Consider the following 21,006-nt stretch of genomic DNA (forward strand, 5'->3'; position numbering starts at 1 on the left):
TTTCAGAATCCATTTCCTCTTCTTCAAAATCCAACTGTGGTTCATCTTCAGCCACATTTGGTGGAGGAGGCTGGGTGGATGTCGCGCCAGAAGTCTATCCCGTCTTCCTGGTTGTTTTAGCCATTTGATTTTCTTGATAGTCTAGAATTTGTTTCTCAATGAGAGCACCAAAATGTTGACCCCCAAATTGGTCAACAACACGGAGTCAGATAAACAATATAAAAGGAAATTAAAACCAGAAGAAATTCAAATGGAAAAGTAAATGACACAAACGATTTATAGTGGTTCGACCCCAATTGAATGGTAATGACCTACATCTACTTAGTGTTCTTCTTAATGTAAAGTCCCAATACTGTGATCAGTGAACTAGGGTTCACGAGTTTCACAAGCCTTGGGAGAATTACAACTTTGGTGAATAATCACTCTCTAATTTTCTCTCAGGATTCAAAGATCGAAAAGTCAAAAGTCCCTTTCCTTGAGCCCTTTGATTCTTATTTATAGGCTCAAGAAGGTTACATGGGCCAATGGGCCTTAATTACAATTAATACTTGCGTATCTAGGCAATAAAAAAATTACATTTAATGCATAATTATAGAACTGCATAAATAAGGGAAAGTATGCGACCAGGCTGGTCGCACATAAGTATGATGCTTGTTAAACCAATAACTTTCTAGTCGATGGCCGAGCAAGATTTATTCATTTAAAGCCGCCATGTGTCTGTCACGCGTAGGTCAATCCTGCCACGTCATCATGGGCTGTTTTTGGGTAAACATAGCTCTTATTTGCTTCAATAGATGTCCTGATCTGTTATTTATGTGTTTATGACTAATGTTATGATTGCAGGATATAATTAATGACTTAGATCTATGTGTGATCTGTAGTATGACTATGATATAGAATGGATTATGACTTTGAATTCTGTTATAATTATGGTATTTCACGTGACATTGTTTGTTATGAGCTTATGGTTGATTTTTGTATGATTTGCTGTGTATTTTCCTTACTAGGCTTAGAAGCTCATTCCGTTATTTGATTTTGGTAGATTAAGGTAACCTTAGATGATCGGTGGGGAGCGGATTCCCAATAGGAAGATTGGTGTGAATATGTAGGGCCCGTATAGCCGCGTGTTATTTCTTGGGAAAATTATGAAACTTTATGATTAAATGTTGCCTAGTTTTATTTTTATTCTATTGTAAAGACTATTATTTATTTTTCTTAAACCCAGGTTATGTTTATTTTAATTTGTCAATAAAGAAGGCGAAACTTTTCAGATTTATTAAGTGTATTTTCAACTCTTTTATTTTCTAAAATCATAGTTAGAATTTAGGGTGTTACAGGTTGTCCTTGGCATATTCTCCAACGAATACTTAAGATCACCAAACAACAACGATATTGCTCGATTGCTCGCTATTGGAGAAAGTTGTGGGTTTCCTGGAATGTTAGGAAATATTGATTGCATGCATTGGAAATGGAAAAATTGTCCAAGTGCATAGAAATGAATGTATTGTGGTCACATTCATGAGCCAACAATAATTTTAGAAGTTTTAGTGTCATATGACCTCTGGATATGGCATGCATTTTTTTGATTACCGGGATCTCATAATGATATTAATGTTCTAGAACACTCTTCTGTTGTTAAGGAGCTTACTAAAGGACGTGCTTCGAAGGTCAACTACTCAATAAATGGACATGACTATTCAATGAGATATTATCTTGCTGATGATATATATCATTCGTGGTCAGCGTTTGTCAAAACAATTCCTGCTCCACACGGTCATAAAATGAAACATTTTGCGATAGCTCAAGAATTAGCAAGAAAAGATGTAGAACAAGCTTTTGGAGTGCTTCAAGCTCGATTTGCTATTATATGCGGACCTGCACAATTTTATGATCGACAAACGCTAAAGGAGATTATGATGGCATGCATAATTTTGCATTATATAATTGTAGAAGACGAGTGACATACTTATTTTCGAGTAGAAGATTTGGTTTATGAACAAAGCAATGAAATACCCCAAGGGCCTATGTCCCATGAGCATAAAAATAAATTTCTAAACTTCGTTCAACGTCATCGTCTCATTCGAGATCAAGCATTTCATTCTCAACTCCAATTGGATCTTATCGAACATTTATGGGAAACATATAGTCAATCTTAAGTATGTGTATGTTATATTTCACTATATATCTGTAGGCTAGTGTTGTATCTTTAATTTGAACAAGATATAATCTTAATATATTTTTCAGAAATTAAAAATATCTTATTATTTATTTATTTTATATTTTAGTTTATTTTATAAATTTTGGTTAATTTAAAAATATAATATATTTAAATGATATTATATATGAGTAGATATTGAAAATATTAAAAGATATGGGGGTATTATTGATAGTTGAAGAAAATATTTTAAATGAATAAAATATATTAAAAAATATAATATTTAACGATATAGAAAAAGAAATAGAGAATGTGTTGTATGGTGTAATGTAAAAATTTGATGTAAAATAAAAAAAGTAGAGTTTTGGTGATACATTTTGAATAATAGAGTAGAGAAGCTGGTGAGAGTGCTTTAAGTGTGACTAGAAGGATATTGATCTTCTCTAATACCCTACTCTACTCCTTTAGCAGATGTTTTGACAACTACTTTTTTTTTCTTATCATGATGACTATTAAGAGTACTTTTATCCAAGAAATTCAAAAAGATAAAAATTAAATATAATAAAATAAATGCATATTTATAGCAACAAAAAAGTGTCATTAGAGGCTTAGTTCCTCACATATCTGTTTTACAATAAAAAGTTGTTTTAATTGAGCTATGATTTTTTTTTTCATAAATATACATTTTTTTTAGCTTTTGTATAAAGTATGGCTTTTCCTAAATTAAGATAAACATTTTAATATTTTCTATGTTTGTTTGAATTGTTTCCATATGTTAATTATTAGCTTAGTGTTTAGGGTTTGGTATTGTTTTTTTGTTGTTTGTATTTTGGTCATTTAATCCAACTTTTAAAGGATATTTTTGTAATTTTATGTGTTTTCTATGTAATTTCTTTTGTTTTCTTCTTTTTATTGGTACTTCAACATTTTTTAGATTCCAATTTAAGTTACCATCAGGGGTAGTTGTTGCAGCCAAAAATTGGTTCAAGCCAAGCGAATGCCTATTAACGTAGCAGTGTTCCAAGCCCACTTTGACTAACTAAGGATGTCAGTAAAATGAAGATCGTAGGCCTTACTAGCTCACACGTGCTAGGCTCAAACCGTACATCTTGGGTCGTAACCCATGTCCAATTTCCCACTAGATCCACTCGTGTTAAAATCTAACCATAGACTATAATTGTAAGGGTCAAGTGTAGAAAGAATGTGGCACTGGGCCTTAAACTAGCTTACAATAGTAGTGGTCTTCCCTCTAATAATGGAGTAAGAAGACCACACCTCCAAGTGACACGTGTTAGGATTAATGCCCTAAAAGCATGTAAATACATTTTATTAATTTAAATAAAAATAAAATTTTATTATATTTGAATGTTATAATTATTGTTTGAATTAATTATATAATAATATCAAGAAAATTCTGTATTCATTCATGAGAATATAATCTTGTATTATTACGAGATAATTAAGATCATATATAATGAATAAAATAATCAGTAACATATTAAAGTATGAAATCTTTAATGAATGGTTACTAGTGCGATTTACTAAGCATACAGGATGCAAGTGGTCTAGATTCAAATTATTGATTTGGATAGACATCTTAGTAAATGTGATGTATATAATAGATATTATATATGATAGGATCGATGAGAAGTAATTATCTTTATAAACTTGTCGTTGAACATAAAGATTTAATTCTTATCATAATAGATGATCATTTGTAGATCAGTCTAAATCCTGAGCATTCATGAACTCCTATTTGTGCTTATTGGATATTTTGATTCACTCATTAAGGTTTCTTAGTATAATGAGGCTAATGACTTTTGTATTGGAGATTCAATATCATGAATGGCTAGGAACATGATTTACAATAATGTAATCCATACTTTCCTAACAGATCGAATATTGGTTCCCTTAAGGGTTAATTGTGGAACTGAATAGTTATTGCGCTAAAATTTATAATTTGATTATAGATTAATTATTTGCTAATGAATTAATGGTACTTAAGGATCAAGAGGTAATTAGAAGGGTAAAGCGGTATTCTTAACCAACTATAATTAACAAACTAATAAATGGAGGACATAACTACATTTATTGATTATATCAATAGACTACAAGAGAAAACTCTGTAAATATAACTCTATAAATAATTAGAGTGCAATTCCATATTTATAGTGGAGTAATCCTGAAATTAATAAATAAGATTATTAGATTAAAGAGTTTAATTAATAATGCTGTTCATTGGAGCTTCGTATTATACGTTCATAGTCCCTAGATCACCTCTGACCTACACTGTCAAGGGTAAGGATGTCAAAAGAAAGATTTGTAGAGAGAAGAACTTAATTGGAATGGAATTAATTTTCTAAGACAATGAAATAATTATGTGATAATTACGGACAATTGATTAATTATTTAACTATATAGTTTTGATTTTGAAAAACTATATGTTAAAATAAATATTAATCATGTTTGGATTAATATAAAGAGAGAGATTAATTGTAACGACCCAAATTCACTAAGAAGGCTTAAGGGCCTTGATTAGTGTGCCGGGAGGCCATGATGAGAATTATGTGTGATGATTATGATTTTAAGCATGTTATATGACTATGTGAATTATATTATGTGATAATTATGATGTGTGAATCGTACCACGGGGGTGCTGTGATACTAGTGTGATGCACGTGCCGGGACGGTCCTAGAAAGCTAGATAATGGTAACTGGTGATTTGGTAACCCGTGTAACTGTTAGTAACCATAGAGAGTAACATGTTTTATGGGGAAAGTGGTAGAATTGCAAAGCTGGTGAAAAGACAAGTGTACCCTTGAGGCTTAGTTAGAAAAGGATATTTGAGGAAGGTTAAAAAGGTCTTTTGGCAGTAATATAGAGTCTTTGGCTGAGGGAAAAAGATATGTACGATTTATTATGCTAAGTAAAGCTGAAGTTAAGCTTTTGGAAGGCTAGAAAGGGCAAGAAGGAAATGGGGAATCAAGAACCTAGGAAGCAAGGTGGGAGAGGAGCTGAACTGAATTCTTTGAGGCTAAAGAAGGGCTTAAGGGGTGTGGAATCAAGCTTATATCAAGGTTTATACTGAGGTAAGGGATTGATCTCTGTTTTGTTAAGTTTTGAATTTGGTTTTGAAAGGAATTGAGAAATAGTCATGGTTTTTCTTGTGTGGGATTCAGCTGTTTTTTTTTAAGGTGGAACTTAGCTCAAGCTTGGATTGGAGGAAGCTCAGGTCGAATTTCTGTTTGAGGTAAGGGTATTAAGTGTATTTGCAATTTCATGGCTGTTATGGTTTAAGGAATTAGGGGACTGGTTTATGCTTTTCTTAACTTTCAGTTTAAGTGTTAGAGTTTGAATTTAGGTGTAAATTCTGTGGATAAATGTGTAGATGAGTTGGGTTATAGTGTTTATAAGTTGTTGGTTGGTCTATGTGGGGTTTCAAACAGGTTTTGGGGCTTGGGTATGAAGTTGGGATGATTTGGAGTGAGTTAGGCTTGGGAAAAACGCGAAGGGAAACCCAGAAATCTGGGTCTGCGATGGTGTGCCGCGGCACGGCTTTTGCTTGCCGCGGCCTAGGGGTCTCTGGAGGTGGGTGCCGCGGCACAAGGAATGTGGTGCCGAGGCACAAGGCAAATTTCAGGGAGTTAAATTTTGCAATTTTTGGTCTTTGCTCTGGGGGTTCGGGGGATGCCTCCGGGGTGTTATTCTAAGGTTTTGGGGGTTCCGAGAGTGTGGATTAGGTACCGGGAAAGTAGTCTTGGATTGGTTAATGACAAAGAATATTATATTTGTGTTTTGATTAGGAATTTGGAGAGGCTCGGGGTAGAGGACCGTGCTTGTGGCTACGTGGCATCGGAAACCAATGAATTGAAAGGTAAGAAAGCTGCACCTGAGTATGTGGTTAGGTTGGGACTAAGTGTTCCCTATGTTGGTATTTATTGTTATGTGAGTGTGATTAACCATGTGGTCACGATGGGACTAAGTGTTCCCAATATTTGTATATCATGTCGTGAGATGGTGTTATTACGCCATGGGACATGCGATTACCGACCTAAGGGTGTCGGAATCATTATTTGCGCACTGGGGCGCGGCTCAGCCACTGGGAGCTGAGGCAGCTTGTTTATCACTGAGCTTGGTTAAGCTGGCCAGAGTCAGTGGGTATTACACTGGGGGCGGCTCTATTGAGCCGAAGACAGTGTGCCAAATAGAGGGTGCGACTAAGGGCGCCAACCGTGAATGTTATTTGATGGGTATGACAATCTATTAGTTATGAACGTGAATATTGCGCTATGATTATAGTTGATTGACTGTCTGGATGACAACTGTTATTTCTGATTGGATAAATGTATGAGATGTTGAATTCTTGGTTGAGTATTGTGAAATATTTGTTAAGTGTTGCTGATTTTATTATGTTATCATGCTTTCTTGCTGGGCCTTGGCTCACGGGTGCTACGTGGTGCAGGTTAAGGCAAGGGCAGGTTTGACCAAGCCCGAGGTGGAGAGCTCCAAGGTGAAATGTACATAGCTAGCTATTCGATCACCACGATCGAGGAGTGGACCAAGACAGGAACTACCTAACTGCTCGTTTTTGCCTTAGTATGGCCAGTCAGTGTATTTAAACTTTGTAACTTTTGTAAATGGCTTTTAAACTGTCATTTTTGGGATCCCATGCAAATAAACAATGCTTAGTAATGAAAATATAACTTTTGAGACCAAAACACTTTTAACCCTAGTTCCTCTACTGTTTCAGTAACACGATTTTATGTAAATAACTTGATTAGCAAGTCTGGCACCTTATAAACACACAGTGTAACGGTCTTGGCTATCCAGGGCGTTACAACTTGGTATCAGAGCGTCCTAGGTTTATGGGTCCTGAAGACTAGCTGGATATGTACATTCGCCGCGGGAGACAAGCTCAACTCAGGGTTTGGTAATTGTGTATGCATGATGATGTGCTTAAATGATTTGAGTAAGATATGATTGTTGATATCTGTTTGATGAATAGGGAGCATGAGATACTGATGGGGCCTGGCCCTTGACTGCTGTGTGGTGCTATTTGGGCATGTTGATTAGTATTGCTCTTGCATGTGGTTGAATACATGGATAATGGCGATATAGGGATTGCAAGTTATTATATGTTAAATTGAACTTATAAGATATACCCGTTTGTTGGCATGGAGGGCATAAAAGGTATGAACGCATCTAGTGATAAAGAGATTTGATAGTTTATGCATAATATGGGTGTTTAATATGTTTTATGTGTGTTTGATTGTTATAATTGTTTGGATCTGCCCTTGAGTTGGTTTTGGGTATGAACGTCAGGGCTGAGAAGTTTAGTCGGTGAAGACAGATTAATTCAGGGTGTATGTATTGAGAATGGTCAATTGGATTCAGTTTTTGTTTTGGTAGAGATAGAAGATGATAGTTGGGGGTTGGAATCCTCCACCTTCCCTAGAGATTCGCAGCAAGTGTTTGTTGATATTTGAGTCAGGCTGTGAGGTCTGATGGAATTTATTGGATGGATGAAAAAGGCAAGTTACTGAGGAGGAACAGACAAGAATTATTGTACGGAAGTCTTATCCTCTAGTTTCGAGGAAGGTTTGGGTTTGTTCAGGAATCAATTAGTGAATGGGTGTGGCTAACCCCGTTCTTAGTGATATGAGAAGGATAAATTGGGATAAGTAACCTTACTAGGCAATTGTGGTAAAAGGGTGTCAAAAGTGGCAAGATAGCGATAATACATATTGCTGAGTTTGGTGGGTTGGTCGGTCCACTTTGGATTACGATACAAATGGATGAAGCCGAGGATGATAAGTCATTTGTGAGTTAAACTCTGAGTTGGTTGTCTGTGCTTGGGTAGTAGAGAGAGAGGGCCTCATTATCTATGGTGAAGGGAATACATGTGATGATATTTTCGTTCGTCGAAATATAGTAAGTGTGGCTACTCAGTGATTGGAAGAATGAGAACCTTTGGTGGTTTTATGGTTCCTGGTTTGGACAGGAAAGGGGTTCAATGCACAGGTTGGCCATTGAGGCAGGGGAGACTGGGATACTTTACTCATTTAAAGCCCAAGGTTAGTTTCTCAGAAGTGACCAGTGGATTGGATAGCCTTTGCTTTGGTTGGGAAGAGAGCTGAAAGGAGTTGGTGTTGTGCATCTATTAGGAAGGATTCAGATGGGTATATGTTGAGGGAAGTTAATATGTTATATTAGGGACAACTTTGGATAGTCATGAGTATTTCTTGAAGTATATTGATGGGACTGAATGGGAATTAGATTAGTCAGTAGGGAAGTAGATAAGAATGCAGTTTTCGGCCACAGCTTGGAACTTGGGTATGGAAGGAGTTGGTATCAGGGACGCAATGAGGAGTGATATTAGGTTGGCTTAAGGAATTATTGAGTTGCCTGGAAAAGTATGCGACTTTTAAGTGAATTGGGTAGAGTATTGTGTCGTGGGACTCGTGGATATTGCCTGCTAGGGATGAAGAGTTTAAATGCCTCGTTACAAGACAGGACGTTGTCTTTAGGAGTTGATTATCGGTCTGGTTATTACTAGACAAGGATCAAGGAAAGAGACATCTTAGGGAATTATTACTTGTACCGAGAGGGGTGTGATGCATTACTAGTAAGGATTTCTAGTCGTTTGTACTTTAATAACATGAGTAAGTCTGACGAGCAGAGAACAAGAAATGACATGGATGGTTTGCATTCAGGATTCACTGGTGACTAGTTGAATTACTCCCCAGTTAGAAGTGGAATGTGAACGACTACTATACTGATGATATCACGACTGAAGCAGTAGGGTCAGAGGTAAAGTTTCAGAGGGTAGTAACTTCATTCTTCAAAGGTATTCCAGGTTAAGTACAGGATGGGAGGAGATCAGGTACGGAAAGAGTTGATCAGAAGCACACTAAGACCGATGAATGTATCAGCTACTACTTGAAGTATCCTCGAAGACAGTTACAACGTGAGGGTTTTGAACATGAAGAGTCGGTCAAGCAGGGGGAACGGTGATGGGTTGTAAGAAAGGAGCGGTAACTCTTGAGTTTAAAAAGGGGAAATCCTTGCAGTGGCTGGCGTTTATATTTGGAGTGTGAGGTCTACTGCAAGGGAAATGATTAGAGCCTTAGTTGATGTGATGGACACTACTTGAGTTATATCAGTGGGACAAGACAGACTGGGTTGGTTTGTGGGTTTCCAGATAAGTTTCTAAGGAATTTGTCAGGGAGTTCGTCTGCGCAAAGAGATGGATTGGGGACAAGACTGGTGTCAGGGATGGAATTAGATCTAAGATGTTGTATTGAATAGTTTTAACAAAACGATGAGAGTTAAGGTCTTAATTGTTGAGTAGGATGACATACTTCAGGAAGGATCTTTGATCTGGTTATTACCAGCTAGAGATCAGAAATAGTTAAGGATCTTTGATCTGGTTATTACCAGCTAAAGATCAGGTGCAGTTAGGGATCTTCGACCTGGTTATTACCAATTGGAGAACAGGGAAGAGGATAAGTAGGAGGTTGCTATTATGTTGGATAAGGGCACTGAGGATGCTAGGTTATGTGTTGAGGGTTTGGTCAGTGCCAAACTGTTTTTTTTGTGAAATAGGTGAAAAGAGTATTCAAAGATTATCTGAATTGGACTTGTAATTGTCTTGATCGACAGCATAGTGATGTATTCTGGTTAGAGCTTTGTTAAGGTTGAAGAATGCCTTGGAAGTAAGAGTTTCCCTAGGTAAGCATAATGGTACCGGTAGTTGGGTGAGATTCACGTCTTCTTACAGATTAGAATCAATTGTTGTGTTGCTATGATACCTCAAGACAGGAGGAAGTGATGATCTATGCATGGTGTTGGTTAAAGGATCCGACTGGAACTAGAGTGGAGTATCTAGTAGGCTTAATAGCCAGTGGATACTTGGAATTATTATCGTATACAGGAACAAGAATGACAGTTAAGGAAAACCCAAATGAAAGGAATTAAAAGCAAGCCTTAATTGAATTAGCAAAGGGTTCTACAGTGTTATGTATAAGTTTATAGTGATATAAGGACCAAATTTGGACTCTGGTGGACATCGAAATTACATGGAAATTCTGGATGAATCTCGTACCACTCTCTTGGTCCTTTCATCCAGATATTAGGAAAAAGGTACAATAATTTGAAGGTTTTTATTGGAGGCCTAGATGGAGAAGAATATAATGAATGAGGAACAAAATTCTTATCCCGATAGAAGTTTGTGATTGGCATCGCAACCTTTGAGTATGTTATAATGGGAATAAGGAAAAATGGTGATAGGTATTGCAGAGAGGTTGTCAAGATGGTGGGGTCATCATGGAGCAGCGTCTGGGGAGAACTTGCTTTTATCAGTAAGAATAATTTATACAGCTGACCAGTACTCAGAACTTTAAGCGAGATGGGTGGTAAGCCTCCATGGAATTCAGAGTTAATTTCATTGAACAAGGACTTTATCTTACTCACAGGTCTTGGGAGGATTAAAAGAAAGGCAATGAACAGATAAGCAGAATCTGACGAGTTTTATTATTTTCAGACTGATGGTAAATCAGAGAGAAAGGGAGTTATTTGGTTATTGGAAGAACACTTGATAAAATGGAATATAAGAAGGATTGTATATCATCCCTTCGTTGGAATGAGATAAGTGATAGGTTGTGTCTGGATCTGGAGGTAGTTCAGGGGATCATTGAGATTATTAAAAGATTAGAGCATGAAACTCACTTTTCAAAGTAGTTGGAAAAGCTTTATTGAATTGGGAAACAGGAGTATGGAGTTTCGAGTAGAAGATGGTAGCTCTCGTGGGATGTCACCAGAGATAGAGAGGTGAAGAGCTAGATGGACCCCAGGGTATTAAAGTTGTTTGGATTCGGTAAGGGATCAGTGAGGTCGTTTTTAAGTTGACTACATCTTTGGGCACCGTTAGCTATATGCAGTGGATTTTGTATTCCATGTTAGGGACATGGATTGGAGAAACTCATGTGTTGATTGATAAGGATCTACAGATTAAGATGAAGATATTCCATGTGGGGTGACCGGTTTAAGCATAAAATTGAAAGACTGAGGTTTTGAGGAATAAGATTATACCTTGAGTTAAGGTAACACACCAGAAAAGGTAGGGTCAAGGAGTGACCGGGATAGCTGGAATCAGTTGTGCGGAATTTGTGTCCTAAATTGCTCAGGTGAATTTCGAGGACGAAATTCTCATTAGGAGGGGATAGTTGTAACGACCCAAATTCACTAAGAAGGCTTAAGGGCCTTGATTAGTGTGCCGGGAGGCCATGATGAGAATTATGTGTGATGATTATGATTTTAAGCATGTTATATGACTATGTGAATTATATTATGTGATAATTATGATGTGTGAATCGTACCACGGGGGTGCTGTGATACTAGTGTGATGCACGTGCCGGGACGGTCCTAGAAAGCTAGATAATGGTAACTGGTGATTTGGTAACCCGTGTAACTGTTAGTAACCATAGAGAGTAACATGTTTTATGGGGAAAGTGGTAGAATTGCAAAGCTGGTGAAAAGACAAGTGTACCCTTGAGGCTTAGTTAGAAAAGGATATTTGAGGAAGGTTAAAAAGGTCTTTTGGCAGTAATATAGAGTCTTTGGCTGAGGGAAAAAGATATGTACGATTTATTATGCTAAGTAAAGCTGAAGTTAAGCTTTTGGAAGGCTAGAAAGGGCAAGAAGGAAATGGGGAATCAAGAACCTAGGAAGCAAGGTGGGAGAGGAGCTGAACTGAATTCTTTGAGGCTAAAAAAGGGCTTAAGGGGTGTGGAATCAAGCTTATATCAAGGTTTATACTGAGGTAAGGGATTGATCTCTGTTTTGTTAAGTTTTGAATTTGGTTTTGAAAGGAATTGAGAAATAGTCATGGTTTTTCTTGTGTGGGATTCAGCTGTTTTTTTTTAAGGTGGAACTTAGCTCAAGCTTGGATTGGAGGAAGCTCAGGTCGAATTTCTGTTTGAGGTAAGGGTATTAAGTGTATTTGCAATTTCATGGCTGTTATGGTTTAAGGAATTAGGGGACTGGTTTATGCTTTTCTTAACTTTCAGTTTAAGTGTTAGAGTTTGAATTTAGGTGTAAATTCTGTGGATAAATGTGTAGATGAGTTGGGTTATAGTGTTTATAAGTTGTTGGTTGGTCTATGTGGGGTTTCAAACAGGTTTTGGGGCTTGGGTATGAAGTTGGGATGATTTGGAGTGAGTTAGGCTTGGGAAAAACGCGAAGGGAAACCCAGAAATCTGGGTCTGCGATGGTGTGCCGCGGCACGGCTTTTGCTTGCCGCGGCCTAGGGGTCTCTGGAGGTGGGTGCCGCGGCACAAGGAATGTGGTGCCGAGGCACAAGGCAAATTTCAGGGAGTTAAATTTTGCAATTTTTGGTCTTTGCTCTGGGGGTTCGGGGGATGCCTCCGGGGTGTTATTCTAAGGTTTTGGGGGTTCCGAGAGTGTGGATTAGGTACCGGGAAAGTAGTCTTGGATTGGTTAATGACAAAGAATATTATATTTGTGTTTTGATTAGGAATTTGGAGAGGCTCGGGGTAGAGGACCGTGCTTGTGGCTACGTGGCATCGGAAACCAATGAATTGAAAGGTAAGAAAGCTGCACCTGAGTATGTGGTTAGGTTGGGACTAAGTGTTCCCTATGTTGGTATTTATTGTTATGTGAGTGTGATTAACCATGTGGTCACGATGGGACTAAGTGTTCCCAATATTTGTATATCATGTCGTGAGATGGTGTTATTACGCCATGGGACATGCGATTACCGACCTAAGGGTGTCGGAATCATTATTTGCGCACTGGGGCGCGGCTCAGCCACTGGGAGCTGAGGCAGCTTGTTTATCACTGAGCTTGGTTAAGCTGGCCAGAGTCAGTGGGTATTACACTGGGGGCGGCTCTATTGAGCCGAAGACAGTGTGCCAAATAGAGGGTGCGACTAAGGGCGCCAACCGTGAATGTTATTTGATGGGTATGACAATCTATTAGTTATGAACGTGAATATTGCGCTATGATTATAGTTGATTGACTGTCTGGATGACAACTGTTATTTCTGATTGGATAAATGTATGAGATGTTGAATTCTTGGTTGAGTATTGTGAAATATTTGTTAAGTGTTGCTGATTTTATTATGTTATCATGCTTTCTTGCTGGGCCTTGGCTCACGGGTGCTACGTGGTGCAGGTTAAGGCAAGGGCAGGTTTGACCAAGCCCGAGGTGGAGAGCTCCAAGGTGAAATGTACATAGCTAGCTATTCGATCACCACGATCGAGGAGTGGACCAAGACAGGAACTACCTAACTGCTCGTTTTTGCCTTAGTATGGCCAGTCAGTGTATTTAAACTTTGTAACTTTTGTAAATGGCTTTTAAACTGTCATTTTTGGGATCCCATGCAAATAAACAATGCTTAGTAATGAAAATATAACTTTTGAGACCAAAACACTTTTAACCCTAGTTCCTCTACTGTTTCAGTAACACGATTTTATGTAAATAACTTGATTAGCAAGTCTGGCACCTTATAAACACACAGTGTAACGGTCTTGGCTATCCAGGGCGTTACATTAATAATTATCTTATTTATAATAAGATATTTATTTAAAACTGGTATTTTAAGATAAAGTTAATTTTGAATTAACTAATATTTATTTTGGGATAAATATATTGTCTTAAATATTGATTAAACAAACAAATGAGAAAATTAGGGAGCGCCTTAATTGTGTGGTGCGACACACTCCCTGCACAGTGAATGTGGTGCAACACATAGGGATATTTGTATCCTTGGGATTTGAATTTTGAATTTCAAAATTATTTGTTTAATCAATTATTTAATTATTCTTTTTAAATGTGATTTAAAATTAAATAGTTAAATAGGTTATAACTAATCATTTTTATTTTATTGAAATAAAGATTAATTAATTAAGTTATTTATCTTTATAAAACTGAAAGAGCGATACTTTCAAGAATAAGTTGTTTTAAGCGATTAAAAAGTTTAGACAGTCAAACTCTCTCTCAGAAAAAGAAAGCAATATTTTTTCCTAAACCTGAAAAACCATTCAATACATCTTCTCTCAATCAAACATCTCTAGATCTCATGTGTTGAGTACATCGAAAGAGTTCTAAAATCAACCTTTTGTATCCTACGTGCCCACACACGTCCTTGTGTGTTTGAGGATTGGTCTGGAAGATCAAGGTGTAAGCTTTCAGAATTTGGATTGGAAGATCGTTGTTTTGTACAAAAATATTCGTGGATTCTTGATAGGCTACAAGAGGTAATCTCTAATATATTTGTATGTGATTTAATATATCTATATATGTATGATCTTGAAGGGTATTAATAAATATTTTAGAAGACCCATTCTTTTGCGTAACTCTGAATTACAATTTTAATACCACAATTGGTACCGAAGCAGTCTACATATATATATTTTAAATGATGTGTGGGTTGCTTGAATTTTTTATATGTATGTTGATATGTATAATGAATGGATGTATATATTTTTTGAATGTATGGTTGGATGATGGATCGTTAATTATATGGTGCTATTGGGTTAGGAATTTGAATTTCTAGATCTTGTGTAAGCCATAAAGGGCATAGGATTTTTGTAAATTTTATTTTTAAAATATGTATTTTAAAATATGTACACAAAGAAGAGAAGGGACCCGAGAATTTCAGCCCGAGCCCTAACCACACCAGCCCGAGCCACGGATCCCTGCGCACCTGCACCTTGCACGCGTGTTAAGCCTCCAGGCGCACCTGCGCCTGCCTACGCACCCGAGTGCCCAGCCCAAGCCTCCTAGCTGCCGTGTGCGCCCCAGGCCTCTCGATCCCTCGTTGCTGCCTATGTGCCCAACCCACCCCTGCGCGCGCCCCTGGTCCGTGCCATGCCTTTGTGGCTGAGGCAACTTGAGCCTTTGGCTCCTCACCTTGCCGCCGACCCCAACCCTAGGGCACCACTCTTGGTGCCCAAAGCTAAATCCTATTTTTGTGTGTATTATCTTTTATTTAATTAATTTTTAAATTGTTTGAATTTAAAAGTGTAATTATCTTATTTTATTTTTATTAGAAAAATAAAATATCTTTTAGTTGGTTAAGATCTTATCTTAAGTTTAAATAATTATTTGAATTTGATTATTTAATTATTTAAATTCAACTAAATTAAAAAGATGACAAAAATAGTTATTTAATTAAAAGTTAGTTAGTTTTAATTAAAAAGTTAGTTTCTAATTAATTATTTGGGCCTAACAAATTCCTAAAGATTAGAAAGAAAACCTAAAAGAGAGGAGAAACTTTCTTGGAGTCTTGCAAACAACCTAAAGGTTACTTTGTAATTTTAATTCTATTTTGCAAAGGTTGTAAATTTAGAAATATCCAATAGTACTCGGTTCATCATTTATTGTATTTATTTAAATTAATGTTTGGTCGATAACATGATCATGCATTAGTCAATTACATGTCATTCATGAAACCCCACACAATTTTTCATTTATCATGCATCTTTTAGAAACATGATTATTTAGGATTGTCCTAATTGCCTATGTGAATTATTTTGGAGAAATCAATTGCATGTAAACTACTAAGTATTAAATTAGTTAAAACTTAGTAACACACACCTTAATAAAGGCAATAGTTTTTTATAGGCCTTTAAGATAACCAACTTTATTTAAAAAATGTTTTAGTAAAGTTAGATGAATGTAATGGGTAATTATCTAGATCACAATAATTGTAGAAATATGCTCTTTTATAATTAAATGTATTTTGTAATTAATTACATTCATAGAGTTATTGATAAACTAGTGATTAATTTGGAATTAATTGATTAGTTTAATAAAATACATTATTTCTAAAATAGTAAGGGGGAGAAGGTGAACATCTCAATGTGACCTATGGTCCATTATTAGTACAACGACGTGAGATATGAATTGGGCCTCGAGGCGGCTTTATTTCTGTTCCCCTAAGGAAGGTTTCTACACATATTAATATAAGGGTTGGCTTCTTATGAAGATAGGAAGGAGTGATATATTTTAGGCTTGACCAACCGTAAGGCGACACTCTCTAAGTTAAGTCATGAATTCCGAAATAATGGGTTCACTTACAAATATGCAATTAAGCTTTTGGAGTGGATAATTGCATATTGACCAAACTAGCGATACTTTATTTTTAAAAGAGAAAATAAAGAGTTATTTTAAGTTATAAATAATAAAGATAAGATTGTCTTATAAGCTATTTGAATTTAACTTGACTGACCCTAATGCGACACTTTATTTGTTGGGTAGTTTTATCGTGAAATAGTACATGTTAGTTTATGTATTTTAATTGATTGCATTCATGCATCATATTTACTTTCCGAATAATTGATATTTATCCAAATAGTAATATTATTGTATTTTATTTCTTTTAGTAATGTTGAATGTTGGCAATCCAATAACTGCTTTACTTTTACTTGAAAACTTAATGGTGATAATTTTATAAGATGGAAATTGAACCTGAATCTAATGTTAATTCGTGAGAACCATAAATTTATCCTAACTGAGGAATTTCCTGAAGAGCCCACTACCAATGCCCCGGGGAATATTCGGGACAAATAAGATGCCTGGATTCAATCCAACAATAAGGCTAAGTTACATGCTTGTGAGCATGAATGATGTTTTGGGAACAAAGCATAAACCCATGTACACTGCTTTTAAGATAATGGAATCTCTACAGGCCATGTTTGGGCAGCAATCTGATCAAAGTAGACATAAGGCTACTAGAACCTACATGACTACTAAGATGAAGAAAGGAGTATCTGTGCGTGAACATGTCTTGAGCATGATTAACGTGATGCATGAAGTAGAAATACATGGGGTCATCATTGATGAGTGTATACAAGTAAGCATCATACTTGAATCATTCAATCCTACTTTCTCTCTATTCACAACCAACTATATTATGAATAAGTTGGAGTTCAACATGACCCAGCTGTTGAATGAACTGTAGACATTTGAGTCTCGTAACAAACTATAACCAAAGAAACTGAGGCAAATGTGGCAGAGGAGAAACCTTCAACCTTTGAGGATAAAACCAAGAAGAGGAAGAAGAACAATGACAAGGAAAAAGGTAAGGGCAAGAAGTCCAAGAAAGGCAAGAAGGCACCAAAAGGCAAGGAGAATAAGAATGACAACAATTCCAAGAAGAAAGAACCAAACGGAAAATGTTTCCACTGTGGAGTTGAATGTCACTGGAAGAGAAACTGTAAATTTTTTTTGTATGAGCTGAAAAAGAAAGGTAAATTTGATTTGCTTGTACTTGAAGCTTGTGTAGTGGAAGATGATATGTCATCCTAGGTTTTAGATTTAGGAGCCACTAACCATGTTTGTTCTCTATACATATACTTGAGTCGTCAAGGGAACTGGATGATGGCGAGGTGACAGTGCGAGTTGGAAGTGGAGCGCTCGTTTCAGCTAGAGCAAGGGGAACAGTCCATTTACATTTTGGGAACAATTATCTTATTTTGAACAATGTTTATTTTAATCCTGGATTTTCTAGAAACTTAGTTTCTTTATCTATGTTGCATGAACAATTTTTTTTTATATTTCTTTTAATTATAATGTGATTGTTATTTCGAAGAATGGTTTCAAAATTTGTCAAGCAAAACATACAAACGGACTGTATATGATCAAACCTAATGAATGAACACTAAATAGCTCGGAATGATTTAAAATAGCTAAATCGAAAGGAAATAAAAGACAAAAAGTTTCACACTAGGATGACACATATCTTTGGCATCTTATACTTGGTCATATAGGACTAGACATGATAAAGCGGTTAGCAAAAGATGAACCTTTGAGAGAACTAACAGTTGGAAATCTTCTGGTTTGTGAATCTTGTCTAAAAGGCAAAATGACCAAACGTCATTTCTCAGAGAAAGAAAATAGAGCTAAAAAACCTTTGGAGATTGTACACAGCGATGTCTGTGGTCCAATCAGTGTACATGTAAGAGATGGCTATGAGTACTTCGTCACCTTTATTGACGATTATTCAAGATATGGTCATACTTATCTAATGCTTAGGAAATCTGAAACCTTTTGTAAGTTTCAAGAATTCAAAGTTGAGGCTGAGAATCAATTAAGTTAGACTCTTTAAACACTTCGATCAGATCAAGGTGGTGAATATTTGGATTTAGAATTCAAAGATTTCATGCTGGAGCATGGTATTCTATCCCAACTCATAGCACCTGGAATACCACAACAAAATGGTGTTTCAAAAAGAAGAAATAGGACCTTGTTGGACATGGTCAGATCTATGTTAAGATACTCTTCACTTCCTCTCTCTTTCTGGGGATATGCACTTCAAATGACGACTTACATTTTGAATGTGGCCCCATCTAAGACCATAAGCAAACCACCACTAGAACTGTGGAATGGAAACAAATCTAGTTTGTACCATTTCCGCATTTGGAGTTGTCCTGCTCATGTTCTTAGACCTAAATCAAGGAAACTTGATTCGAGGTTTGAAGTGTGCATTTTTGTTGGCTACGCTCCAGAAACAAGAGGTGGTTACTTCTATAGTGCCAAGGACCAAAAGGTATTTGTTTCAACAAATCTGACCTTCCTTGACAACGATTATATGAATAACTATCAACCTCAAAGCAAGGTAGTTGTAACGTCCCAAAAATGCTAATAGGGTTTAGTGCCTTGATTAGTGTGCTAGGAGGGCATAATTGGATATATGTGTGATTAATTGATTAAATGCATGACTATGTGGTATGCATGATTTATATGATAATATGAATACATTTATATGCATGCTTATGGATATTAGATATGCATGTAGGCCCGCTACTGTTTATAAGGACATATTTGTAATTTGGGCCCGTTAAGGGCATAAATGTGATTATATACGTTAAATGATTGAGACCACATTATTATGTAGACATATTCACAGTATACGGCTCGAGGCATCCTAGTGAGCGGAATAGCGGAATAGTCACAGCGGGGTTTAATACCTGGCTTAGGGTGAGCTTAGGGGTATTTTGGGAAGTTTAATGTATATTCGGGATTTATCGAGTAATGGGTAAGTATTTGGTAGTTAGTTGGTCATGACATGATTAATTGGGAATTTGTAGAATGACTCGAGGAATTAGCGGGAATTGGGGTTAATGACCATTTTTCCCTTAGGGGCAATAAAAGCGGCTAAGTTACTATGAGGGGTCTTTTGGTTAAGGATATACTCAGATAATTTTAGGAACTAACCAAAACTATCAGAATTTCTCCCCAACACTCTCTCTCTCTCTTGCACGTTCACTCTCTCTCCCTCTCTTGTGCTTTGAACCTGAAGGAATTTTCGAAGGGAAAAGCTTGGTTTTAAGCTGGGAAATATGAGGAAATTAAGCTAGGAACAGCCAAGAAAATGTTGAGGATTAAAGCTTCTAACTGAGGTAAGATTTCAAGTTCTAGGCTGTTGAATTTCTGGTTGGTTTTAATCATGTTGAGGGTTACTTGAGGGGGGTTTTGAATTTGGCATTTAGGGAGGAATGAATTAGTGCTATAGGCTATTTGTGTGTTGTTTATGAGGTAATATTGGGAGTTCTAGACCTAGTTTTGGCTTGGGTACATATTTGGGGTTGAATTCTAGGGCTGTGAGTTGGGGAAAAATGCAGAAAACCCAGGGATTTCTGGGTTCACGGGGGCGCGCTGCGACCTAGTTCATGGGCGCCACTGCCCGCGTGCCCCAAAAACCCTGGGGTTCTTGCTGATTCGTGGGCGTGTCGCGGCCCTAGGGAGCAAGTCGCGACCCGCCTCCCCTTGGGACAAGAGGCTGGCACCTCTGACTTGGGGTGCGTCGTGACCCTTAGAGCCAGGTCACGATCCGCCTAGGTAGCCATAACCAAGATTAGTTTTTAGGCTCAAGGAGGCTCGGGGGCTTAAACCTAAACACTCGGGATGAATTCTACTACCCAATTTAGTAGAGTTCGAGGTTCTGGAGGTTAGTATTTGATTCCAAAGCATTTACTTGGATTAGATTTTTTTATAGTTATCCATTGTCGCTTGTTACTAGGGTTACCGTTAAGGCTCGGGACTGAGGATCATGCTCAGGACCGCTCTACATCCTTTGCTCAGGACTCGAGATAAGAAAACTGCACCTAAGTTGTGAATGGGGCTGAGATTTCCTATAAATGAACATAAGTGTTCTGTAACCTATATAATTGTTATGTGTGATGTGAAAGTACCACCTAAGGGGGCCGGGATTGATGTTGAGCGTATTGAACGTAGCTCAGCCTAAGTGAGCCGAGATCAGCTAAATAACCAGAGGGCTTAGCCTAAGGGTGTCGACCCCTAATTATCTGTATTAAGATTGATCTATATGTTTGGATTAAACCATTGTTGTTGCTTAGATTAGCATTTATATCCTGTTGTTAATTGGATTGATTGGTCTAAGGTTTGTTATATACACTTTGTTGATATCTATGCTTGTTGATTAAAGTTTTCTTGATGAGCCTTGGCTCACAGGTGGTATGTGGTGCAGGTAAAGGGAAGGGAAAGCTGGACCAACCATGAGTTGGAGAGCTTTGGGGGCGGAGTGTACAATGGCAGCTGCTCGACTGCCACGACTGATGGAATCACAGGGACTAGAGCTCAAACTTTTATTTTGCCATTTAGACTGGCTACTGTTGTATTAACTTTTGAGCGTTGTGTCCGCCATGTAAACCTTATTTTTGGGATCCCATGTATCAAACTCTTATTTTAATGAAAATCAACCATTTTATGATTAAAATATTTTAACCCCAACCTGTCACTTGACTTTAGAACACATTTTTGTTCAAAAGACTTGATTAGCAAGTCTTGCATTATTTTAAACACAC

This window comes from Humulus lupulus, chromosome 1, assembly GCF_963169125.1.
Source record: "Humulus lupulus chromosome 1, drHumLupu1.1, whole genome shotgun sequence".
In the NCBI taxonomy this organism is placed as follows: domain Eukaryota; kingdom Viridiplantae; phylum Streptophyta; class Magnoliopsida; order Rosales; family Cannabaceae; genus Humulus; species Humulus lupulus.